The following is a 27,323-nucleotide window of genomic DNA, read 5'->3' as shown; positions in this document are numbered from 1 at the left end:
GGTAGCCTGGTCTACAAAGTGAGTGCCAGGACAGCCAGGGCTACACACAGAGAAATCTTGGCCCGAAAAACCAAATATAAATAAATAAATAAATAAATAAATAAATAAATAAATAATTCTATCTGCTTATCTGCCAGTAAGGCCAAACTGAGTGACAAACTGAGGTTCGGTGACCAAATGCTCTCATCTCCAAGGAATGTAAGTGAGATACTAATGTGGGCAAGAGTCGGTTCTGTAACCTCAGAGATAATGGGATTGCTCTAGCTCTCTCTCTCTCTGGCCTTGAGACCCAAACTCTGTTAGATTTCCCTGGACATAAATGAAGCTCTAAAATATGTTGTACAACTGACTCTGTGCTTGAAAACCTGAAAGCCTCACCGCCTACAGCAGGGTAAGAGGCTCACCAGGTTAAAATGTGGGCGAAACGCCCGTCTAGGTGAAGGTGCTCTGCTCTGCGTGGCCCCAGACTCAACTTCCACATCCAAGCAGCACTCTTACAAGAGGGTTGTATGAGAAAGACTGAGGGCTGCTTGTGAATGGAGGCTAAAGCATCTCTCTTACTTGAAAAGCACGCTGAGCCATATTCTAGGGAGCATAAGTGCCAGAGGGTGCCTGCCTGCCGATTTTGTCCACCAAAGGCTTCTTTGTTTGGAACAGGTGATAAATCAGCTAACTGCCAGTGGTCAGGGTTAAAAAAAAAAAGCTGCCTCTTCTCGCTCTGACTCCAGCCTCCAGATTAACTAGGCCTATGTTATATCTCACTATCAGAGCTGAATCCTGTCAAGCTGCCTCATGTTTAAACAGGCCCTGCAGTCAACACTGCACTTGTACCCTCACAGGAAGAAGCAGAGGAGTGGTCTTGCCTCACAGAACCCCCATAGCACTGGGTGAGGGCAGAGTTTGGGGTTTTGGGGTTTGTTTGGGGGCAGTGCAATCACTTCCTGGGAACTGTGTGTTCTGTCCAAGCCTGACAGGGCAGGAATCACCCCTCTGGGGTCTGAAGCACAGACAGCGTACCTGAAGGATTGCTCACTTGGGACTTTCAGAGGAAAACAAGAGCAGATTACAGATTACTAACGTCTGTGTGACAACAGGAAGAGGCTTCCTCAGCATGTCTCGCCGTGTGGCTCCTCTCTTCCTAACCCTTTCTAAACGCACTCAGCCTGCATGTTCACAGCTCTCAACTCCAAGGTCAGAGTCACCACGCTTAGAGTTTACTTCAGTTCACTGGACAGACAGCCATGCTGCTCCTTCTTCTTCTTCTTCTTTCTATTTAAAGAGAGATGATTGGTCCTGTTCCCAAACTGATGGTTCTGTGTCTAAACATTATGCTACTTATAAACAACTTTTTTTTTGTTGTTGTTGTTGTTAAAAGAAAGATTCCAAGGATGTCTATGTAAGAATAAGCGGAGGTCAGATGTCTCCAAGAAGGCAAAATTATCATGGTTTGTCCCCGGCTCTTCCACAAGCAAAGCACTAGAAAGCTTTGCTGTTCCACGTGCCGTGGGTGCCTGTGGGAAACGGATTTTGTGAGACAGGGCAACTCTGATCCTTCCAGCCATTTGTAAAAGTGATTTCAACCAAATAAAAACCTCTTAACTTACAACAAAAAGCGTGGGTCTTGTAGGACATTTGTAACTAGGTAACTTAGACAGAGAGGCCAACACAATTGTCTACCTTGGGAGAGAACAGAAAGCCACAGTGGAGCAGACAAGGTCTTGGGGTAAGCAATGGCTCTGTAACAACAATCAGCTTGGAGGCAGGGCCGATGGCTCAGCGGTTAAGAGCACTTACTGCTCTTCCAGAGGACCCGAGTTTGAGTCCCAGCAACCTCTTCTCACAACCACCTGGAACTCCAGCTCCAGCTGAACTGATGCTCACTTCTGGTCTCTGCAGGCAATGCACACATTTGCATACCAACACACACACACACACACACACACACACACACACACACACACACACACTTAAAAATAAATCTTGGAAAAAAAAATACTGGGTGTAGTGGTGCACACCTTTAACGCCAGCACTTGGAATGCAGAGGCAAGTGGATCTATATGAGTTCAAAACCAGCCTAATCTACATAGTGAGTTCCAGGACAGTCAAAGCTACATAGTGAGACCCTGTCCCTAAAGAAACCGACTAACCAATCAACCACCACCAACAAAACAGTCACCAGCTCTGGTAGTACCTTTCTCCTGAGCACTAATTATATGCCAGGTGCAGGGCGGCCAGAGAGGTGAAAGCATCCCTCTCAGAAAGCCTGCCCCCACCCCCCAGGCTCTCTTCTTGCTACATTCAGAAGTTAGTGCTCTCTTTCCTCCAGTCTTCTGGCCTATTCTAGATACCTGACCAGATTGAGCCATATATTTCTAGACTTCTAGTGGATGTTAAAGAATTAGTTTTTATTTAGGTAGCTAACATTCCTGCGCTTCACTTTCACATAAAATGCATAAAATAAGGTAGACTGCAGATCTAAAATAAGGTTGGCCAATAGGCTAAAAAGTCATCTCTAAGGAAAAAAAAACAATTTCTGACTTGTGCATTCAGTGGACACTTCTTTTAATTATCTATTGCATGTCAGGGACTATTGCAGGTCCCAGGCAGACACCAGCAAAGAGACAGAGACAAAGCTCCCACCCTTATAGACCAGTACACACACAGACTGAACAAGTAAACAAGTGCACAAACAGAATTCGGGGTGGGGACCTGTTCTTGGTAGAGTAAAGCAAAGGCGTTAGGCAGCTCAGAGGCAATGGAAGGAGCGTCAGGTGACCCAAGACTCCTCACTGAAGCCACCCAAGCAGAGAATTGAAGGCACAGTTTCTACACGCAATTCTCAGCTCAAGGTATGAGCAATCTGCAAGAGGGTGAGATCCCATGCAAAGGCCCTGTGAGAGGCCTCTGGTGGGGCGAGGGAACAGCCTGGAGGCCATGGTGAGCGAGGACAGAAGGAAGGCACACGCTGGGACTGTGGTGGTGGTGGTGGTGGTGGGGGCGACTTGAGGGTTTCCAGCCATTGCAAGGGTTTTTGATAAAGACTATACATTCCTGGCTGGCTACCTGGTTTAAATTATAGGCTTTCAACATAAGACTTCTTTAAAATATTTGATGAGACATGAACTCAGTAAGAAAATATTAGATTATAATTAAGATGTGGCTATTTCCTAAATTTAACCTAAGTTCATTACTAAGTAACTCTGGAAATTCTTGGGACACATCACAGAAATGATCGTGTCTCACTTAGCAGATGTGCACAGGCTCACAAATACAGTCAGGATTTGGAGGACAGGGACAAGCCACAGCAGTGCCTGACAAGCTCTCTCCTGAGGGCTTCCCAATCTTGGAGGGAGCAGTGTTCATGCCCAGATCTCAAAGACATAGGATATAAATTAACCCAATAAATTTATTTTAAGTTAGTTGAAGCAAATCAAGACAAGAGAAGATTCATTTTTCCTTTCAGTATCACTGGGTGGTAATAACAGTTTCACAACATGTTGCTGAATTTCAGCATTTATAGATTCCTGATACACCTAAGAACAACAGCCACCCGGGACGTAGACCACTCATCCAGAAAGCAGAGACTCTGAGACAGAGCTCCTCAGGTTCTAGACAGCCTGTCTCATCCTCTGCTCGGGAAGGTCACCTTCAGTTCCTCTGGATATGTGGGTCTTCACCCCGTAGTTTCTTACGGTCATTAGTGGGCTTAGTAAGTGATGCCTGCAGAGACTCCAACTATGTTCTTCTGCATCTAAGTCGTGTGTGTGTGTGTGTGTGTGTGTGTGTGTGTGTGTGTGTGAGAGAGAGAGAGAGAGAGTACGTGCATATGTGTGTGTGTGTGTGTGTGTGTGTGTGTGTGTGTGTGTGAGAGAGAGAGAGAGAGAGAGAGAGAGAGAGAGAGAGAGAGAGAGCGCAAGTACGTGCATATGTGTGTGTGTATGTGTGTGTGTGTTTAGACAGGGTCTTGATGCACAGGCTGGCCTTTCACTCTCAATCCCCTTGCCTCAGCTTCCCAAACACTAGAATTTGAGCACAACTGCCACCATGCCTGGCTTACAGGTATGTTTTGAGGCAGAGCAGAGGAGAGCATGACATATAGCGGGACCAGCTGAGACTCATTCTTTAAGAAACCTGAATTCCTCAAGCCCCTGAGTTTATGTGGGGATGAACTTTTGACTTAAATTTTAGGATGAGAAACGATGTTATCACAAAAGGCTGTATGTGCCGACTCCAGCGATCTCCCAGGGCCACGATTTCACCTTTGCATTCACCAGTTTTGGAGGCCCAAAGTGGTCTTGTCAGGGCCTCAGAACTGTCTGGACTCAGCGATGATGACTCATGCTAATGAAGTTCCCGGAAGCTCACTATCTATAAACCCCCATCTCAATGATTTTTCACGAGCCTTCTATCTCTTTGACTGGCGTATTCCTGCCCCAATGGCAGCATCACAGCAGGGGGTGGGGAGGTGGGTACCCTGAAGCCAGAGGCAGACCTGTTGAGATAGGGACTGCAATGCAAAATGTCGTCCCTCAGACTCTTGTTCCAGCTCAGTGAATCACATGTGGCATGGCTTACACACGACTCCCACTTCGTTAGGTCAAAGATGTGCTGTGGAATAATGTTTTTGTACACTGTGAAGATGTGTCTTTGTCAAGGTGCCTTCTGATGGGTTTAATAAAGAGCTGAATGGCCAATAGCTAGGCAGGAAGAGGTTAGGCGGGACTTCCAGGCAGAGAGAGAAGAGATGAATCTAAGCAGGAGAGAGATGCAGGAAACAGGAGGTGCAAGGTGGAAGAGAGGTAAAAAGCCATGAAGCAAAACATAGGTTAATATAAACGGGTTAACTTAAGTTATAAGAGCTAGTGAGACAAGCCTAAGCTATAGGCTGAGCTTTCATAACTATTAAGTTTCCATGTCATTTTTTTATGAGCTGGAGGCCCAAAGAAAAATCCACCTTCAAAGATGTAACAAGTAATAGAGTGACATTAAATCTTGGTAACTGTACCTCTTTGAATATCGAAGGAACATCTAACCTGTGGTCTATGGGTCACATGTGTCTTAGGATAGCTACGAATGTGACCTAATACATTTGGAGATAACACTACCATATTACAACATCTCCTGGTATGTAGACGGAACTGATGGGATTTACTCATGCATTTGCTATTTAAAGGGGTGAGGAAGTCCCCATCCTCAGCTACTCTTGGACTCAAAAAGAGGCTGGAGAATAACCACAGCAGCCAGAAAAGAATCTCAAGCCTCCCACTCTGCAGCAGTGGGCACAGGGTGATGAAGAAGCATCTAGGCAGAGCACTTTGTCCATCATGGGAGAAGGCTCCCAGGGACACCACCATGCACCTTCCCGAATCACACCGAAGTAGCAGACTGACGAGAGAACACACTGGCAGAGAAACACTGGACTTAAAGACATAAAAAAAGTGATGTTGTCCAAGTCACAAGTCCTTCTGGGTGAATGAAGTATGGGGCACAGGAGGGAAAACTAGGAGAAAGGGACGGTCAAGGTCGAGGTCAAGGTTGTGAGGGACCCCACTCAGATTTACACTGGAGACAAGGGGCAATGTTTGAGGCTTTTAGGCAGCTCCTCTCGGCCATGATAACAGACTGGTGTCAGGGAGGCAGGTGCTTTTACAGTCACCATGCTTGGAAATGGGGGCGGGGTTGGTGAGTAAGTGTAGGAAGGAAAGATCCAGGGGAGTTAAAAGTAGACCAGGGCAGGCGAGGTGGACTCAGGGGTCTAGGGTTATCACTGTCCCTCTTTTGGTTGAAGCATCAGTCAGGTTGGCAGGCCGGGAGCCCAGGGGCGGTTGGGGCCAGGACCCAAGCTGGGAAGAACAGTAACAGCATGAGGCAGTAGAGAGCAGAAGTGGCTGCCCCCCCAAGGATGTGTGGGTCACCTCTGCAGCACCAGGCATCTCACGAGTACTGACAATATCTTTAAGCAACCTATCCACAAAGACACCACTCTCTTATTTTATAGGTTGACAAGACAGTAAGGAGGGTCAGGTCACCTGCTGAGGCCTCTGGGTGGTAACCTAGCTAGGAGTTAAACTCAGCTATAGTCAACTCTCTCACACCCAGGGTGCAACCTCTCTGTGACAGGCAGTCATTTCACATACAAATATCCAAATTAATAGTGCTTAAAAAATGAAACTCACAAATAATAACGCCACCAGCACTAGGGCAACTGGTGTAGGCAACACCATCTTGAGTGCCAAGGCTCGAGAATGGAACACGGACTCTCACCTTCCTTACATCTCCCTAGTGCAGCTTTCAAACATGGCAGATTCTGGGCAGTTCTTGACCAAGTCTATTCCCTGCTCCTCTTCTCAACCAAAGATTCCAACTAGCGAATCACATAAGAGGCCAACTTAGGGTGATGCACCTTCTTGAACCACGCCACAACCTGTAACCTGTTCTGTAATTCTATAACAGTCCCAGGAAGGACGAGGAGGGCAATGAATAATTAAGTGTTCCATACAAGTCATTTGGAGCAACGGTCCAAGGCAAGTCATACAAAGACAAGCTTGCCCCAGTTGCTCAAAGGTCGGGAGAGAATGAGAGAGAACCGGAATAAGGATATTCACATACATCTGCAAACTCATCAGAGTGCTTGGGTAAACTCTTGACTGCAAAGTCATCAGAGTACTTAGGTAAACTCTTGACAGCAAAGTCTGGGAAACAGTTGGCTCAGAGAATGAGATGTCATTCTGTAGTTAAAATGCTGTAGTTAAAATTCAGAGGTAAGAACCAGTGCTGAGTCGCTCTGACATACAGGGCCCAGCAAGACGGTTTCATGTCCATGCAAGTTGGTAACAGTTAATCCCCGATTCTTTGGTTTCTGATCTGCACTTTAGTCCAACTGCCCCTTAGGGCTATAGACAAGAATTCTTTCTAGCTTGTTAAACCTCACTTTATTTCTTTGCATGTCTGTACATCTTTGCCCACATGGCAAGGGGTGATGGGATAATTGAGTTAACACATTTAGCACAGTGCATTCTGGGAGCCCTATGACATAAGAGAATTGATGAGATTGTTACCCCCTTACTTTATAGAGCTTGGTAGACTAGAAAAGTAAACTATTTCTCTTACTAGAGATTTAAATTTACACCTTAAAACACATTTATTAAGCAGAGTCAAGAAGCACTCTTATCCAGTAAAAGTGACCCCGTAAGATGTATTCTTAGATATTTTTCCTGGGGTGGGAAGAAACATTGTAAGGCTGGATAGACTTAAAGTCTCCAGATATATGTTAAAAAATAAAAAAAATAAAAAACCCTAAAAACAAGCAAAGCAAACAAGTGGTCCATCACAATTCTTTAAAACTTTCAAAAACTCTATGCAGATGAGAGAAACTTTACTTAGCCATAGGTAATGTCCAAAAATGTATCTTCTATACTCATTTTTTTCCTCCAGTGTTTCTTTCTAAAAATATTTATTTATTTAATTACTTATTTGAGAGACTGGGTTTCTCTGTGTAGCCCTGGCTGTTCTGGAACTCGCTCTATAGACCAGGCTGGCCTTGAAATCAGAGAACTGCCTGCCACTGCCTCCCGAGTGCTGGGATTAGAGGCCTATGCTACCACTGTCCTGCAAAAAATACTTTTATTTAATGGATATGAGTGGTTTTGCCTGCATGTATGTATATGCACCATTTGGGTGCCTGGTACAGGTGGAGAGGACAGAAGGCATCAGAACTGGAGTTACAGATGGTTGTGAGCTATTATGTGGGTGCTGGAAACAGAACCCAGTCCTTTGGAAGGTCAGCTTGTGCTCAAACCACTGAGCCATCTCTCCAGCACTTCCAAGGAGTCTTATCAACTCAGTTTGGCATGTATTTCTTGAGGATCTTCTTTGTGGTAATTACTAGGTACCACAGGAGAAAAGAAGATAAAAAGACATGTCTCTTATACAAGGATTACAACCTACGAGAAAAGACAAACATACGCACATGTTTAATTACAGTAAGATAAGGGGAAGAAGAGAGATCAGCAGATAAAAATAGCTACAACTGGGATTTGAGGAAAGCTTTAGGAAAGCCAGAGTGGACCAGGGCAAAGGGAGAGCAAAGGCAGACACCGGGAAATGCAAGCAGGGCTCAAGGACTCCCAGAGGCTCCACCTGGCTCACACTAGGCAGTTTAAAGACAGTAACAAACAGACGGCAACAAAACACAACAGAGACCTGTGCTTTTCTGCTGTTGTTAACTTAAGTAGCTGAAGATGGAGATGACCACTGCCAGCAGAGGAAAAGGAAGAGAGGCAGGTGGAAGGGGCGATGGATGAAAACGAGACTGGCATGTCTGGAACCTGTGATGCCAAGTCACTCTCTTCTCCATGCACTTGTGTGCCCCAAATCCTTAATAAAATAGTTAAATAGAGAGAGAGTTAATGGGGGTGGGGGCAGAGGCCGAGACAGGGGTGTGGGGAGGAGGGGAGGGAAGAGAGGCTGATTGACAGGAAGATGGTCAGCTTATGGCACTAAACCTAGGAAGAACCTTCTAGGTTCTCAGTCAAGAGGACAAAGGGTCACAGGAGACTCCAGGGGGAAGTCCACACAGCACATGTGACTCCAGCAGTCGGTGGGCCTGCTTTTAGTTCCCCTGCCTCGTTCTCTTAGTTCTCCTTTTCCCACTGGGAAAAAGATCTGCAAAGCTCTGCTGCCAGGCAGGCTGTTGGTAACTCAGCCTAAGAACGGAGCAACTCTGTCCTCAGTGTTTGTGTAAAACAACTGCAGAGGTTGGTTTAATCATAAGCCAGTCGAGAATCTGTGCTGGAAAGCACTGACAAGCAGCATTGAGGAAAATCCCAAACCCAAGCTAACCACATGACTAAGAGAAAACCACTCAATACTGTGGCAAACCTAGTTTCTTTACCCAGACATGTGTGCGTGCACACACCTACTTGAACACAGACACACACACACTCACCCACTTGAACACACATACATACTTACCCACTTGAACACACACACACACACACACACTCACCCACTTGAACACACACACACACACACACACACACACACACACGTATGCACATGTACACACTCACATTTTCCCTCCTCAGAAACAAAGAATCAAAGGTAATCTTTTTAGACCTTTTATTTTAAAAACCACACACCAGATTTTTGCAACACCAGTACAAGGGTTTGCATAAGGGCCCATCAAGGAATAGTTTGATTTTGGGACCTCCAACCTCTGGCAAGAGCTTAAGTCAAACACTAGGAAAGAATGAAATGTTTTCACTTGAGAGGGTTTGCTCTGAATATTTTGAGTTAATATATACTAGCATTACAGATACTAGTTCAGAAATGTGACAATGTCACTTGATGTGGTGGTTTGAATAAGAATGACCACCATAAGCTCATATATTTGAATGCTTGGTTTTCAGGGAGTGGCACTATTTGAGAAGGATTAGGAGGTGTGGCCTTGATGGTGGAAGTGTATCACCGGGGGTGGGCTTTGAGGTTTCAAAAGCACAAGCCAGGGTCACTGTCTCTCTCTTCCTGCTGCCAGAGGATCTGAAGTAGGACTCTCAGCTCCTTCTCCAGCACCGTGTCTGCCTGAATGTCATCATGCTCCCTGCCATGACAACAATGGACTGAACCTCTGAAGCTACCAGAATAGTGTCTTTTCACAAGAATAGATATGGGGGAGGGGGGGTTGCTGCTCTCTTACCAAAGAAATCACCCATCTCCCTTTAAAGGCATAGGTTGTTGGGATTTAGTTTTTCTTTTTAAGTTGCAAAAACAACATATAAAGAATGTTACAGGATAGATGAGTATCTAATACAAAAAAAAAAAAAGGAAAAGGTTCCAGGCTTGGTTTTATCTGACTCCACTACTCAGAAATGGCTACTCTTAACAGTTTAGTATTTCTGTTTTCCATTTCTGAGGCAACTTCAAATTCACGGGTGTGAGATCACATATGAATACAACTTATGTATGTATACAGGTGACAAATATATATGTATCTACAGTATGTGTACAAATATGTACATATATATCACATATAATAATAGTTATAATACACACATGTATAAGGAAGATTTGTCCCTGCCCCTGAAATGAGGGTAACTGTTAGAGACGCTACTGTTTTGTGCCTACAGTCAATATCCACACTGTGTTAGAAGACAGGTCCATCCACCCCAGTGTAAACCTGAGATACCTCCAAGGAGTCGGGAGTAAGGATTTCCACTTATTGTGCATGCCAGATGGTCCTTCTGTGAACAACCAATTTTGGGTTTTTCTGTGATTGATTCTAAGTCCTCTGTAGTCCCTACTTCCACATATATCCAACTTGGAGATTCTAGTCCCAGAATTCCTGAAGAATCTTCTTTTCTTATAAAGAAGGTATCTTTGAAACAGTGTTCCTCTTTATATTCTAGTACAGGAGTTTGTAAACTATGGCCCAGCACCTGTTTTTGTAAATACAGTTTTATTTAAACACAGCCATGCTCCTTTGCTTGTATACTGCCTGTGGCTGCACGGTTGTAATTTTTGCTGTCTGCTCCTTTACACAAGAAATCTGCTGATCCATATTAGTATATTCTAAACACAGTTTATTTGTTTTTCTTCCATCAAACATTTTGAAAGACTTGAATAACACACCCCATACCTTGTATCTTTGCTCAGGCTAAGGGGTCTGGTTTTGCTTAAAAAAAGAAAACAGAAAAGAAGCCAAACAAATCAAATGCACCTTGGCTCTGACAACAGCAGCAGCGTGCTTGTCAATGGTTAGCAATTTGTTCCCCAGGTAGAAAAAGCTCAGACATGGAGCGCTGGATGATTTCCACAGTGTAAATATTCATCATCATGGCCCATTTCAAGCTACAGAACTGTAACACTGCTGACCACAGAGCTGAGAAGACATATGCACAAATGCTAGCATAAACCCCTTTCAGGAAACCATGGGTGCTTGGGACATCTACTAACAACAGCTTAACTGTGAAGACAGAGACACTAAGGTTCTGAGAGATCAAGCGTCCTCTACAAGGCTAGTCTAAGAACTGACATCAGGTTGGAAGGGATTCTCCCATCCAGACTCTAGCTGCCTCATGAAGAAGTATTTCCTCCTAAAAGGCAGAACGGGCAAAACATGACAAAAGATATTTGCCAGGCACATGGTAATAAATATTGATTTTAACTGTCATCTTCACGGTGTGGGCCTCTGGTTTCCTTCACATATGCTTCTGAAGCACACTTTACTAGGGGGTATTGCTCTTCTGGTAGGACCATGTTTCATGTACACATGCAGACAGGGAATTGTCTCAACTGACCAGTCGTTACCTATGCTCTTGACCCAAAGTTCAGACAGGCCCCACATCATTTACACTTGTTAATTTTCCTAAGTCCAGAAGAATTGAGAATGAGATAAACATCTTCTCAAGGGATAATTAAGGGAGGCTCCACCATCACTGTGGAGTCATAGGCAAAGAATACAAGTGCTCAGAGTTTAGATCCTAATCCCCCTCTCCCACCTGTGGGAACAACAGCATGTGCACAGATCATTTCCATCAGCCCAAAGGCTTAAATTGGTCCATCAAAACATGCTGGAGATGTCTTTCTGTATAAATAAAATGCTGACTGGCCAGTAGCCAGGCAGGAAGTATAGTATAGGCGGGACAGAGAGGAGAAGGCTGGGAACTGGAAGGCTGAGTCAGGAGTCGCCAGCCAGACACAGAGGAAGCAAGATGTAAAAGTACGGGTAAGCTACAAGCCACGTGGCAACTTATAGATTAATAGAAATGAGTTAATTTAAGATGTAAGAGCTAGTCAATAGTTAGCCTGAGCTAATGGCCGAGCAATTTTAACTAATATGAGCTTTTGAGTGATTATTTTACAAGTGGGCTGCGGAATTGCGGGGGCCCGAGCAGGACTGGAGAAAACTCCAGCTATAAAAACACCATAGCCTCTTTGGGTAGAGGATAGAGAAGTTTGTTTGCTTTGGTATATGTAATTGATAATATGTGTACAATTTCTGTCTCAAATTTGTATAGACAGAACATAAACCAAAGGAAACAATCTAATAAAGGATCCCATCTATTACATAAACACGATGATGGACAATTGCTTTCTAGTGGGGAGCAGAAAATATTGTTGTGGAATATTAATTTAAGATGTATTACATTTGTTTATGCTATGGAATATTTGTTTAATGATGCAAAGACGTGGTATATTTGCTTAATTAAATAAAATTAACCTGGGTCAGGAGGCTGAGTCAGCAACTAGCTGACAGGAAGTGGCAGGGAAGAACCAGGTGTAGTTAGGGTTCTTAAGTGGGGGCTGGGCAGAAGGACACCCTGTTTTGGGGGGAGACGTGAGCTAAGAGAGAAGGTTAGCTACTTGCTATTCAGCCTCTCTGAGAGAGCAGGATTTCACCTCAACCTTTGAATCCTGAGTTCTATGGAGGGATAGAGATTTAGATGAAGTTTCCTTTAGGGGCCCTGACAGAGCCGGTGCCTGAGGGACCAGAATTCCTGCCTGGCTATGGCCACTGCAGCTGAACCGCTATTGGTAGCTGTGGAGTTGCAATTGCCAATTAGGACAGCAGTTGCTTAAGGGGCAGTTACTCAATTTAATGAAAAACAACAGAGGACCACTCGTAGTGATAGCCAGGAAGGTGGAAGTGAAAGAATTCAAAGACAGGAAAGCATATCTCAACAAATCCAAGTCTAGACAGAAACTACAAACAGAACTGAACATGGCGGGGGGGCGGGGAGGCAGGAGCATGCCACCCTGATATTCTATTTATTTATTTGTTGTTTATTTATTTATTTATTTTGGTTTTTGAGACAAGGTTTCTCTGTGTAGCCCTGGCTGTCCTGGAACTTGCTCTGGTATGTTGCTTGTGGCTACTTTCACACAGCAGCGTAAGAACTGTAGGGTTGTAACTTTTGCTGTCTGCTCCTTTACACAAGAAATTTGCCGATCCACATTAGTATATTCTAAACACAGTTTTTTGTTTTTCCTCTATCAAACATTTTGGAAGACTTGAATAACACACCCCCCTAGTATCTGGCCTCTAACTCAGAGATCCTCCTACCTCTACCTCCTGAGTGCTGGGATTAAAGGTGTGCACCACCACCACTACCACCGCCGCCTGGCTCACCACCCTGACATTTTAGAAATGACCTCTCAACTACTTGGTAATCTTACACCAACCCCTATACATTTGGCATGGTCTCTCCATACACACTTCTCAGAACCCACAGATCCGGTTTGTCACATCAATCCTGCAATTCTAATGCTTACGTGGGTCAACTCAGCAGGCACAGAAACAACCAAGGCACACAAGAACATTACTGAGTTTGCAGAAGGCTGCAGCCACCATCAGGTGTGGGGATCTAGGACTTAGTTCCCAAGTGAGGTCAAGAGTGGTCTTGCATACCAGAAAGTAACACTTAACACTCTCCATGGTGCTGGGTGGAAGGTTCATAAACAAGGTTGGGAACCCATTGAACTATGCCTTCCAAGCACACACTACTTCAAAAGTGTGGTGCAGAGAACACCTAGGTATCTGCAAGGTCAAAAACACTTCCAAACAATACGAAGATGTTACATTTTCAGGAGCATATCTGAAAGTCTCCAGAAGCGACATGACATGTCAGACTGCAACAGACTGAATGCAGAAGCAGATGTAAGAATCCACCTGTCAGCCGGCGGTGGTGGCAGCGCGCTCCTTTAATATCAGCACTGTGGAGGTAGAGGCAGGTGGATCTATGACTTCAAAGCCAGTCTGGTCTACACAGCGAGCGAGTTCTAGACTGTTACACAAAGAAACCCTGTCTTGGGGGAAAAAAATGTACCTTCTTCTTCTAAGCAGAGATTTGCAGAAATGTAAAACAATGCGACTCCTAATAACTTTATTTTGTAAAATATAAGATTTTAGAAAATGTTATTTTAAATATAATTGGTCTATTCTGAATTATTAAGCATATTAAGTGTCTGTCTATAAGTTTTATTTATACACGGCAAATATCAATAGGTACAACCCACATAACAAAGGTTCCTTAAGCACGCAAACGGTCCTAAGTCCAAAAGTTCAGCAACTTCTTAGAGGCTGGGTTTCTCAATCAGTCACAATGGGCTCTGAGCCCAACCGTTCCACTGAGGGGGTCTCTCACCCTCATCCCACTTCCCTTCGGCCCTGGTGGGAGACTCCCTAATCTGCCCGCCACAGTCGCAGCCTTCTCTATCCCGTAGGCCAGGCCTGGCCGCACAGGCAAGGCGAGAACTCCCGGGGCGCCGAGAAGAGCCACTCCCAGTCCAAAGCGACGCAGGCTGAGGAGCGGGCGGAGAGGTCACCCCAGGAGCGAGCTCCGCGGCCTCCCCCAGGTCGTCCCGTGTCCCCGCGGTCTGCAACGTGTAAAGGCCTGCACGGACGCCCCGGAGGCGCGTGGTACTCACCGCTCACTATGGGACTCTGCGAGCACACAGCTGGGTGCTACCAAGGACCCTGGCCGAACTCTGCGATCCTCCCGATGAACGGTCCTCCCTACACTCCTAAAGCAAGGCGGGACCGTGAGTGAGCGGGCCGGAACCAGCTGCAGCAGGAGAGGGGCGGGGCCTGGGCCTCACTATGCCCAGGGGGGCGGAGCCTGAACACCTCCTCCATTCAGAAGCGGCGGGCCATCGCCGAGGGGCGGAGCCTGGACCCCCCACCCTTTGGAACCTTCAAGCCAAAGCAGAGGGGCGGAGTCTAGGACCTATCCCGCCCCAAGGGCTTGAACTTGAAGCTGCGGCCAGGGGGCAGAGCCTGGGACGCCTCTTTTTTCCAGAACCTGAAGGCAGGCCATGATCGAGGGGCAGGGCCTGGGATCTACCCCGCCCCGAGGGCGGGCCCTGGAGGCTGAGGCTGAATAGCGGGGCCTAGGCTCTCCAGGCCCAGTTCTTAGATCCCGAGAATCTGGGCCCCGGGCGGGGGCCAGAGCCTAGGACCTGCTCCGCCCCTCTGTACGGCCCTGCCTGAAGCTGAAGGCCTAGGAGCTTTGGCCCTCGATCCCCCTCGGCTCCGCCCCATAGGCGGGAGAAACTGGACCTGGGGCTGTGACCAGCATTGCTAGTGGCTCAGTCCCAGGAAGTGGAGAGCTGACTTGGAGGTTTTCCCTTGCACGGGAGAAGGATGACTGTCTCTCATGTGGCGCAGAGTGTGATGTGTAACTGCCTGACTGGCGCAGGGAGTCCGAAGAAGATAGGCATCCTTTTCCCACCTTTCTTTAAGAAGCTTGACGGTAGGTACAGACTTCTTTTTCTGAGTGCCTCAGTACACTACACAATCAGTCATCTCCGTGCCTCCAGGTCTGCCCCTCCACCTTGTCCTTTTTCTTGTTCCCACCCCAATTACTGTTTTGTTTAGGGTTCTTCGTGGGGTTTAGTTGTTTTGGGGTTTGGTATAGTTTTGAGAAAGAATCCCGTGGGGCCTGGGCAGGTTTAGAGCTCACTGTTCAGTGGAACTCAGTCTGACTTTGAACTCCCTGCACCCACCTTTCAAGCGCTGGGATTCAGGTGTGCCCCACCATGCCCAGCCTTTTTAAAAAGTCAGTTTCCCTGTTTTTACTTGGACAAGGCGTGGGAAGTGGACATCAGGAATACTCTCTAGAAATAGACTCTCAACATTTCTATGGCTTACTCAGGCAAAAATTTCTATGTATGAAACTATTTTTTTTAACCTATAGCGACCCTTTATAATACATGTCCACTGATCTAGTCCGAGCAGCGAGGCTGGGTGGGCCTTCCGTATGTACTTTACATGCAGTTTAGCCTCTCAGGTCAATGTGAATTCAAAGACATGATTAGCTCTAGATGAAAGGTGGTAAGGTTTTCTTGTCCAAATTTGGAAAATCAATGTAGATTTCTACTCATAGGCTAGGCTGCAGTTCCAAGCTGTCAAAGCCTGAGGCTTATTATTGCTCTAGGTACTCAAGGAAGAGGCCTATTGCTCAGGATTTAGAGTGCCCAGCATGCAGCAGGTGGAGTTAGAACTTTTGAACCTAGGTGTAAGGACCCTTGCTGTCCAAGAGACCAAGCTATGCACTCCCTACTTTCTGTTCTCCAGAGTCCCTCCCTGTCCTGGAAACGCTTTAGCCACTCTCTGGTGTTACAGCTCAGAGCTCTTGGAGGGCTCTGGAACTCTTAGCTGCCTTCTGTGTTAGTGCTCTGAGCTTTGGAGGCTGAGTCCCTTGGCTCATGGTGACTCTCCGGAACTCTTCAGCTACCTCCTCTCAGCCAATGCCAATGCTGCTGCCATCACTATCAGATATGGACGTCTCAAAGTCTTATCTTCCCTCAGTACAACCTGCCTAGCTTGATAAAGACCGTAAGTAGGCAAAGAGATTATTTATGGGGTGCTGTTACTGTGCCTAATATCGAAATCCCAAGAGGCAGCACACCGGAGAGAATCCTTCCAGACTAATGAGACAGTTAGGGGAAACAGCCTGCTTACATAACCAGAAGACCGGCATGGCATGCTTGCGAATGGATTGTAATCCCACCAGTTACAGCCCTGCCTGTGCATAGCTCTACCAACCCCAAGTGCTGAATAAACAAAATCGCAAGCTTCACTTGCAAACCAATCACAAGCCTCACAGTGTATCAATCACAGTTTTTTTTTGTTTTGTTTTATTTGTTTGTTTGTTTGTTTTTTCCAGAGTCAGTAGAGAGTTACTCCCTTCTCTAGTACAGAGAAATAACAGCTTCCCAATGAGCAGGATCATAGCATTTACTGGCTTTGTCTTACAGAGAGCAGTCTTCCAAAGCCGGTGCAGTTCGCTGAAGAGGCCATGGCTGGAGCAGGGGCTCCCAGAGCAGAGGTTTTAGCTTAAGCCACAGTCAGTGGCTGCAGTGATCATTGATGCTGGGGAATAGCTGCCTGTTGAGTAGCAGTATCTTCCCAATCTTGCATTTTGGAGGGTAACTTCTTAACATATGAGCTATAAAAAGGAAGGTGAAACAGCAGGATATTTTAAGACAGGCTATTTCTCCACCCTGCAGGGACAGGAAGTACTCAAAATAACTTCAGGAAATCCCTGAAACTGACCAGATTCACACACACACACACCTCTCAAGCATATAGAAGCAGTAAAAACTGTTCAGAGTCACTCTCAGACAAGCCAAGCTGCCTGGAAGAAGCAAAGCCAAGCTGAACTGCCTAGAAGAAACAGACCAGCAGAGCTGCGGGGAGGAAATTCAGACCAACCGTGCCACCTAGACATGACACTTTCCAAACCACTGAATTGCTTGTACACTGTGTGTTGTGTTTCAGGTCTCTAGCTTTTGTGAGTGGTCATCTGTGTTAGGGTGGGCTTTGGTGGTGCAGCTGTCTGAGTCCTTTCTGCTCCTATAAGTGACCCCTCACACATATTTCTGTAAATAACACAAATAAAACTCATGGGTTCACCAAGTTGGACTTTGACAGTATCTGTACTTCGTTCTCTCATCAATTTCCTGTCCTGAGTGAGTAGCCATTTGGTCACATCTCCCCAGGAATGGTGGCTCAGCATTTTCCCATGGCATCTGTGGTGCATTTAAAGCAGCCACAGTGCCCTGGTGACAGTCTTGCCAGTTGCTAAGATGAACTGCCTGGTAGATAGACCCCCATCCAAGTCAGTTGGATACAAGGACATGTTTGACAGCTGTAAATCTAAAGACCAAATCTGTCTGGCCCCCAACAGCTTAACTTATTAGGAGGGGCAGTAAGCATTTGAAATGTGCTTACAATCAAGGCATAGTGTTTGTCTTTAACCATGCTTAGTCTCTAGCCTGAAGTCCATGGGGAAGAGCTGGTCTTTCTCATCTGTCTGGCCAGTCTACATAATAATTGAAAGGGACTCCTACGCCGGGCGGTGGTGGCGCACACCTTTAATCCCAGCACTCGGGAGGCAGAGCCAGGCGGATCTCTGTGAGTTCGAGGCCAGCTTGGGCTACCAAGTGAGTCCCAGGAAAGGCGCAAAGCTACACAGAGAAACCCTGTCTCGAAAAACCAAAAAAAAAAAAAAAAGAAAGGGACTCCTACACAGTGGGAGCACCCTTCTAGACCCCGGATTAGGTACAAACCACACCCAAACACTTGTTCTCACGGAGAGATCCTTTATTAAGCAAGGAAGAAAAGTTAAAGTGGTTGCTTTTTGACTCTGATAGAAAAACAGCAGAAAATGACCTTGTAAGTGTAATTTGTAAAAGTAGAAAAAAAGAGGGGAAGTCTGTGTTAGAATGGGCCAGGATGCAGTGGTAGAGGAGATAGGGGATGAGGGAGAAAGGGAAAAGGACAAAGGAAAGGGGGAGGAGTATTTGTCCTGGAGACAGACATGGCACATGGGCAAATGGCAGTTTATAAAGGTAAAGGGAGAAACCCCCGTGTTAGGATGAGGTTGTAGCTGGAGTTTTCTCCAGTCCTGCCCAGCCCCACGGACCCCACAACCGCTTATAAAATGATCGATCAGAAGCTCATATTAAACTGCTCGGCCATTAGCTCAGGACTACCACTGTCTAGCTCTTACACTTGAACTCAGCCCATTTCTATTAATCTATACCTTGCCACGTGGCTCATGGCTTACTGGTAACTTACATCTTGCTACTCATCGTGTTGGCTGGCAGCATCTCCTGACCCAGCCTTCTTCCACCCAGCATTCTCCTCTCTCCTTGTCCCACCTACACTATCCTTCCTGCCTGGCTACTGGCCAATCAGCATTTTATTTATCAATCAACCATAGCAACATAAATTCACAGCATACAGGACATCCCACAGCATGAGGTGTTTAATTTTAATTGGTATGTTAATTAGGTGAGCCAAAGAGGGCCTCTGATTGCTGGACCCCATGATAGCTGGACCTTGGTAGTCAGCCTCAGGTGGAAGAAGTGGCCAAGTAACAGAATAGACCTTGGTGGCTAGCTTTAGCAATGTAATCTAACAGTTTTTAGCAAGGCAGAGGGAATTGGGGAGAAGGGCAAGGCCTGCCAGAGCCACATGCTCGAGTGGGCTGGTGTCCCTTCAGTAACACCATTTCCAATGGAATAGAGCCCTGTGGTTGAATCTTTACATGTCATCCAATTCTTTTAACCATCAATGAAGAGTTGGCAGGTATGAAATATGCCACAGTGGATTCAGTCCTCAGTATATCTGACTTTCATGCTTCAATATTATGCCTCTCCCATCATGATACCCAGTGTTACCCCATACTGTTTTTAATTTTGAAGGGGAGGTATAATTTATTGTATTCCAACAGAAGAGGACACTTTTCACCCACTTCCCAAATTCTTGAGTGCCCACCATATTAAATGTTCACCATAACCCTGAAAGAAAATGTTAGTGTCCTCCTGGGAGTTAAGGAGGATATGAGTAATATGACAGTGTGTGGAAGGCTGGGAGTAGGGTGAGGACAAGTCCAGCTGACTTGTCTTGAGGCAGCCCTATCTTGAGGTTCAATGACAACATGGATATAACTGATAACCAGTGAAGAAAATAATCACAGATATGAAGAGTAAGGAGACAGATAAATATGCCTGGCTAAGCCTGAGAGGAAAGAGTTCCCATACCCTTCAATCGGCTGCTCTTTGACATGCCATCAATGACATGGTGTTTGGGAACAGAGTGGCCTCTCTTCCATTGCCATCCTTGCAGCTACTCTGTGGTATCTGAGGTGATTAATCTTAGAAATTTTAATTTCCTATAGGCTTTTCCAACTCTGTGCTTTCATGATTCACATCTTCATTTTTGGATCCTTTTTTTTTTTTTTTTTTTGAGGCTCATTCACTGTTCTCTTCTTCGCCTTGGGTCACGTGTTACTGTGTAAGCTTGTGGGGCGTTTACCCAACCACCCCCACAGTTCCCCAGAGTTTTCTTGAGTGCGAGCAGCAGGAAATATTAGATAGAAGGATTTATTGCGGAGAATATCGTGGAGATAAACAGATAGAAAGAAAAGGATAGCCTCGAGAGGGCCTGGAACCTATTCCAACGGGCCCCGACTGTCTCTGCCCCAGGGTTTTTATAGAGACGCCAAGGGGTGGAGCAAAAGACCTCCTCCCTCAGCACAGCCAAGTGCAGACCATCTCAGACACTTGCACTCAGGCCCGTGGTCTAATCATCCTCTATGAGGACCTGCTGGGTAAAGCCACGAGGAACCCGAGAACGGGCTCCCACAGGTCCCCCTTTCTTAATATATAAAAAAATAACTAATAATGGCTTACAGCAGTCTCCATAGCTGTTACACCTCCCAGTATGGGAGTAGAGGATGATATAGATGGCATTTCTCTTTTGAATTAGGTCCAAGGTGACTACAGCAGTCTTAGCTGCCTCAAGCCCTTTCTAAGCCAAAAACTCTTAAGGCGACTACAAACTTAAAAGAATCCCTTAGCTTCATCGTTACCATTAACAGGTTAACATAAACATTGCTATACATAGCCACAATTCTCTCAGTCTTACAACTCAAAGCAAACTCTTAACAGAACCATTTGAATTAGCATATATGGTGCTATATATAGTTAACAATGTTCTCCGTCTTACAACTTTAACTCAATCATTTGAATTTTCTTGTTAACAGAACATAGGAAAAACTTCGATGTATTCACATCAAACTTAAATATTTCCTTAACTCCACAAAACCAGGTGCATTAATATCAATAGGGTAAATATAATTTCTGCAAACATAATTCAACCTAACTCCTCCTTTTCTTTATAATTTTTTAAACAAAATCTAAAACCTAGTTAGAAGAACCCAAACTCATACAATTCCTACAAACCCATATTGAAAAGCAATCTTCTCAATCTAACCATTAACACTTTGAAAACTTAGCAAAACATCCAAAAGCAGTTTCTTAATAAAACTCTTTACACTTTAAAAGTAGTCTCTTAATATACCCCATTTGCATTTCTTACTAACAAAAACATGACATTAATCCACTCAAACAACTTTTGAAATTAGACTAAGGAATATTAACTCTCCCCCTTTTCTTTATAACTTAAGCAAAATCTCAAGCCTAGTTAGAAAACCCAAACTTCTGTTTAAACAGTTCCATTTGTAACACAAACCAGTTGCATAAGTAATTCCATTTTACATAAACAGTTCCACAAAACAATTCATGAATCACCAGTTAATAAAGCATATATGCATATACAAAACTGCATCTTGATTCTAGGTAGAAATAAATTTCTTCATTTAAACAGTTCCATTTTTAACCCAATTCCAGCAAACAGTTCTAGGTCATTACTATGAATAAACTCAAAGTTGTCCATTGCATGAAATCTCTGTTGTTCATTTCATTTCTTAAGTCCCAAAATTCAAATGATAAATTCTGGTACTAGCCTTCCAAATATGAAGAAATCCATAACCAAAATCTTTTTGTAGTTTTATCTCATTTTAAGTTCAAAAAGTTCAAACAAATAAATTCTGGTATTAGGCTTTCACTTCAAAATATGAAGAGACGTTTTTCAACCAAAACTTTTTGCAGTTAATAATTTTTGTTCAAACAAGCGTCTCTGAACTTACTCTTTAGGTACAGTAGTATTTTAAACCGCACCGTTTTTGATGTTAGCTCAGGTTTTTCTGTGTTGCGAAGATTTTCCACAGATCTCAGCTGCGGATGCCTTGTTGTGCTGGTTCTCGCGTCCGCCATTCTTAGCGGCTTTTGGAGCTTTTGAAAACCGCTCAGACTGCCTGTTTTGCAGTCTGCTAGGACACTAACTTCTGTATGTCTCAGGTTCTTTCACCATATACATTAAAAATAGACTCACACTTAACATTTACACTTTACAAACTCACATATAACATTTTTTGCATTTAGATTCACATTCAACATTTACGTGTTTTTACAAACTCACATATAACACATTAACATCTACTTATTTATACTCCTTAAGGAAACTATAGAACTACTTTAGCAAATATATTTCTTCTTATATACTTATCATATTTCTTATTTAAACTTACATTTACAATTAGTATCTTTACTTCTTACAAGCTTATTACTACACGTCTTAGACTACCTTAGATATTTCTTGCAAGCTTATTTTCTTAAAGGAACTCTATAGATCTATTTTACAAACTTATACAGGGCTACCATTAGCATATATTTAACTTAGCAAACACCTAAAGATTTCTTAACACAGATCTAACAAGATAATTTTTACAAACTTACATATCTTATTTTCATCTTTTTCTATTTCTTACTCTTAATTATTATCACTATCTCTATTAGAAAGATTCTTAACTAGACAGGAAGTACGTACATCATTGCTAACGTTTAGAGTTTATAGTCAGCTTTGTTATAAAACACTGGGATTTAGTGAGTGTTGTTATAGAATTGTGATAGTTGTTGCTAGGGGACTGTAACCTTTTTTGGACGAAGCCACACTCCAAAGTTGCCAGTTCTCTCAGCCGTTCCGGAACCGGCAGAGATGCACTGTCAGCGGTAGACGGTTTTTAACTAGAGGCTGTCCCTTCACCCAAATTCATAACAGCTCCCCCTATGTACTTCAATTCAGACAAACGTTTCTATTACAGCAGTACTCTTGGTTTGCTCTACCGAAAAAACTTCATTTCATACTGAGGGTGAAATTACCATATTTAGCTGCTGTAAGGTCTTTGCCAAATACCGCACAGCTATTAGGTGATATAAGGTATTTCTCTAAAGGAGCGAGTAAAGCCACAAGTGGCACAGCTCCGAACTGTATTTAGTATTTTCCTTCATTAGCTTTAACTCCTGATGTTATTAGTGGCTGTAATATTTAGCATTGATTTCTTATAAGGAACTTTCAGGTGAAGCTTTTTAAGACAAATTTTTCTGAAGTTTGTTTCTCATCTATAAAGCAGTCATTTCTTTTTGAATGCCTGTTTCTTATCCCCTTAATTAGATTTGCAAAGGAATCACTCATTTCCGGCTGTTTGTTCAAGAGGTAAATAATTTTTAATTTCACGTAAGTTTCTTCATATCTAAGACAACGTTCAGTGTATAAACTGCACTCTCTTGCTTTAAGGATTTTAAAGTGGCTTGTTTGCTCTTAAAGGTAGCTTTTGTCATCCAACTACTGTAAAAACTTTGCACAGCTATTAGGGTAAATAAGTCATTTTACCAACCCCCAAACCGCGAAGTGCCTAGTTCCGTATCCTTTCAATGTTTCATTGGAACTGACACTTAAAACTCTTAGATGATTTTCCTCCTTATTCTTTTAAAAGCTGTATTTTAAAGTTTACCATGAACGTATTTTCGAGCTGACAAAAGTGTTTCAGGGCAATGTCGCCATCTTTAGCAGAAAAACTACCTTTCACAGAATGCATTTCCCTTATATCAGTCCATAATAGTATCAGTCCCTTAAATCAGTCCTTTATATCATTTCCCTTATATCAGTCATTTCCCATAGTTCTTTTTGGGTCTGAGAGTCAACTTTTAAGTTCTTTTTTACCAGACTTGCTTACAAATTCTTGCCCGGGAGGTTTGAACAAAGTTTTTTGCTTTTGCAACGGGAGATTTGAACAGACATTTTACATTTTCAATTATGGGACATTGGGAGGTTTCTGGTCTCTCCTCAGCTGGCTTTAACAGGTGTCTCTCCTTTAATTGACATTGGCCCCCAAATCAGAACTGCACCTGCCTCGTTAGCGCGCATTGAGGTGGGCAATTTCTGATAGCAACTTTCCTCGGGGCTTGTGTTTGTCTTAGCCAGTCAGTGAAAAACAAGATCATGCACTACAGCTTTTCCATAGCTCTTTCGGAGAGATTTTCTCCCACTGATTTATCTCATTTTGCTTGTTCCTTCCCCCCCCAGATGCAGAGCTTCAGGTATCTGTCTGCGGCTCTGTACCTCTGCTAGCTGCCTTTGGAAGTAGGGGCTTTTTCCCCCCAAAATCTGCCTCAAATTCTAGCAGCTTTTCACAGGTCATGTATTTTCTGGGGAGGAATATGTCCCTTCTGTTTCTTCGGAGTCTTTTTCCCAGACAGTTCCCAGTTTGGTCTCAGTTTATCCCCTCTACCCCAGAAACAGTTTCCGACACTACAGTGGCGGCTTTCCCTGCTACTGAAGGTAGGGAGGGGCTTTTTGTCCGTTTCTGTTTTCAGGGTCTGTGTGGTTTGCGTACAGACTGAAAATCTAACAAGGGAGGTTTTTGCCATTTCTAAACTCCCATTAGGACAGGTGTTTTGCCTTATCAGACCTTCACCTGGTCCAGTCCCCCAGTGGGTTGCATTTGCTTGTCTGGGTGCTCAAGGACAGAGCTTATTCCAGAGGCAATCACCCCTCAGGGCTACACTCCCTCATCTCACTGGGAGTCAGTTGAAACAAAGCTTTTCTCAAAGAGATGCTTTCTGACTTTTACTCCTGGATAGTTCTGTTCTGCCCTGGCTGGGCTCTCTGACTCAGCAGCACAACTGCTTCAGACACAGTTCAGCTTTACCGTTTTCCCAGAAAGGTCCTTTCTCTAATAGGAAAGCTTTTTTCTCAGATTTCTTTTTTTCAGCTGTGGACCTATCAACCCAGGGCTTGTAGGAAAGTGGATAACTGTGCTGTTCCCACCGGCTTTAGTTTTGTTTGTTCATTAGCAATCTTCCCCCGGGTCCTGCACCTTCCTGCCTCAGCTCTGTTTACCACTGCAGGAACCCTAATATCCCAGAAATGCATTCCAACTCAGAGACGCTGGCCAGTCGCCTCTGGGTTTTTGGTCAGAAGCTAGGATACAATGCTAACATTTTGCACTGCTTCAGGGGATCTTTGCATTAGGATGATTAGGAGCACCTTTTCATTCTGAAACGCTCAACTCAGAAACAAAACCCTTGATGCCTCAGCTCAGTTGTAACTGAAAAGCTTGGCTTTTTTGCTTTTCTCAGGTAAAGTTTCCCGCCCTTTTGGGCTCTCTGTAGCTTTTTACCCACACTCTCCCAGCGTTTCCCTCAGGGTACTCTGACCCACTGTCTTTTACTAGTTTAAAGAGACAGAGCTTAGAAGAGGTTTTTAGGAACTTGTCCCTGCCTCCTGCATTGCAGGGAGGATTTTTAAAGCTTGAAAGAACTTAGAGAGGTTTTGCTATCTTAACAGGTTTGTTGTTTTTCCCTTTGAGCTAATCACAGGTGGTCCCCATACTAAAATCTTCAGGTGATTCTAATTTTTGTCCTTTTGAGAAAGTTAAAGGCTTTAGTTTTTAAGTTTAAGAGCTTTTGAGAAAGATTAAGGCTTTTTAGAGATTTTTCCCCCAAATTTTCCAAGAAAAGCTTTAAGAGAAAGGTTTTTTTCCCCCCAAGAGAAAGAGCAACTTTTCCCAAAACTTCCCAACTTTAAACTTTGGCTTTCTACACCCCCATTTTTGCCTCAGGGAGAAATCACTTTCTCCTGCCGCTTGGACTTAGCATTTCAGTTGTCCCCAGGACAAAAGCTTCCATAGGAAACTTTTTCTTCCCCATAAGCTCAAAGAAGAGCTTTTTTACTACCCATAAAGCCCAAAGAAAGATTTTTTTCCCCCAGTTTGCGTTCTTAGCCCCCAAAGTTAGAAAATTGTAGAGTTTTTCTGTCTAGTTGCTTTACTTATTTTTTCCTACACAATCTTACACTTCTAAGTTTTTCCTACACTATTTTGCTACCCTACACCTTATACTTATTTTTCAGATAGAAATTGAGAAAGGGATAGAAGATAGAAAATTTTGACAGAAGAGAATTTCGCTGCAGCATCGGACATCCTTCCAGTCCGCTTTCTTTTTCTCTCGAGGATAAAACCCCTGCCTCTCAATATATATAAAAAATATATATTTTCCATAACACCGGCATGCCTTATCCACTGGCAGGGCTGAACTCAGCACTTCCGCCAAAAACTCTGTAATAAAACTATTATTTTCCTGTATCTTTAGTCCCTATTACTTTGTCTTTAGTCCCTGTTCGTTTGTTTTTAGTCCCCCCTTTTTTTTAGTCCCCCCTTTTTTTTTAGTCCCTTTTTTTTTCTTTTTTCTTTAGTCCCTGTTCATGGCGCCATTCTGTGGGGCGTTTACCCAACCACCCCCACAGTTCCCCAGAGTTTTCTTGAGTGCGAGCAGCAGGAAATATTAGATAGAAGGATTTATTGCGGAGAATATCGTGGAGATAAACAGATAGAAAGAAAAGGATAGCCTCGAGAGGGCCTGGAACCTATTCCAACGGGCCCCGACTGTCTCTGCCCCAGGGTTTTTATAGAGACGCCAAGGGGTGGAGCAAAAGACCTCCTCCCCCAGCACAGCCAAGTGCAGACCATCTCAGACACCTGCACTCAGGCCCGTGGTCTAATCATCCTCTATGAGGACCTGCTGGGTAAAGCCACGAGGAACCCGAGAACGGGCTCCCACATAAGCTGTAAGTTTCCCTTTGTTACTATGCAAGCTCCCTGCCTCCTCCAGCTGGAGCCTGCTCTATCTCCACCATATTAAATGCATTATTGGAAATAAATTTCAATCCCCGTACTCCCCATACAGGTAGAATCCCTACTCACTTACGTTACTCAACCTTCAGATCTCCACACTCTTTATTTCTAGTCATGCATAGCATCATCACCTGGATGTCTCAGAGGCACCTGTCATTCATCATATCTCAAATGGGAGTTTAGTGTCCTCTCTACTCTCTGTTCACCCAACCAGTTTCTATGTCATCCTGGATCTTATATATTGAACTTAAATTTCATGGTTTGTTGAGAAAGCTGAACATTCAGGGTCATGAGAACCTTGTGACCATTATTACATAGAGTCTGCCTGCTAAATATTTCTGTCATGGTGCAAAAAGTTCTAGTACCCTAGAAGAATGTGATATTTTAGGACTTTCTGAGATGAAACTACTCAAGTGTGGTGAGTGCTCAGTTCTGCTTTACGGGCCAGCAGTAGAAGGGCCTTAAGAGGTTACCATATTTGAGCTAGAAACATTACTTTCCAGAGCCTTCTATATGAGAAGAGTAATAAAGATTTTGTTGGTGTCTTAGTTTGGTTTTTGTCGCTGTGGTAAAACACTGGCCAAAAGCAAGTTGGGCAGGCTAGAGTCTATTCCATCTTATACTTGCAGGTAGAAGTCCATCACTGAGGTGACAGGCAGGAACCTGAAGGTAGGAACTGAAGCAGAAGCTATGAAGAAATGCTGTTTATTGACTTGCTCCACATGGCTTGCTCAACTTGCTTTTTTTTTTTTTTTTTATACAACTCAGGACCACCTGCCTAGGGCAGCTACAGTGGGCTGCTCCCTACCACCACATTGATCATTAATCAAAAAAAAAAAAAAATGCTCCCACAGCCTTGCCTAAAGACCAATGTGATGGAGACTTTTTCTCTCTTGAGATTCCCTCTTCCCAGATGACCCTAGCTTGTGTCCAGTTAAC

At 44.1% G+C, this 27,323-nt stretch overlaps 1 protein-coding gene across 1 annotated transcript in view; it reads right to left on the bottom strand.

Annotated features, from left to right (window-relative positions):
• Aco1 (aconitase 1) overlaps window positions 1–14,558 on the bottom strand; it is a 66,086-nt gene extending 51,528 nt beyond the window's left edge. The window contains exon 1 of the mRNA XM_059254106.1: window positions 14,428–14,558. The gene's annotated coding sequence lies outside the window, so the exon portion shown is untranslated. The remainder of the gene's footprint in view (window positions 1–14,427) is intronic.
• Between the last annotated feature and the right edge of the window lie 12,765 nt (window positions 14,559–27,323).

This window comes from Peromyscus eremicus, chromosome 2 (assembly GCF_949786415.1).
Source record: "Peromyscus eremicus chromosome 2, PerEre_H2_v1, whole genome shotgun sequence".
NCBI lineage: Eukaryota > Metazoa > Chordata > Mammalia > Rodentia > Cricetidae > Peromyscus > Peromyscus eremicus.
This window is presented reverse-complemented; position numbering and strand designations above follow the sequence as displayed.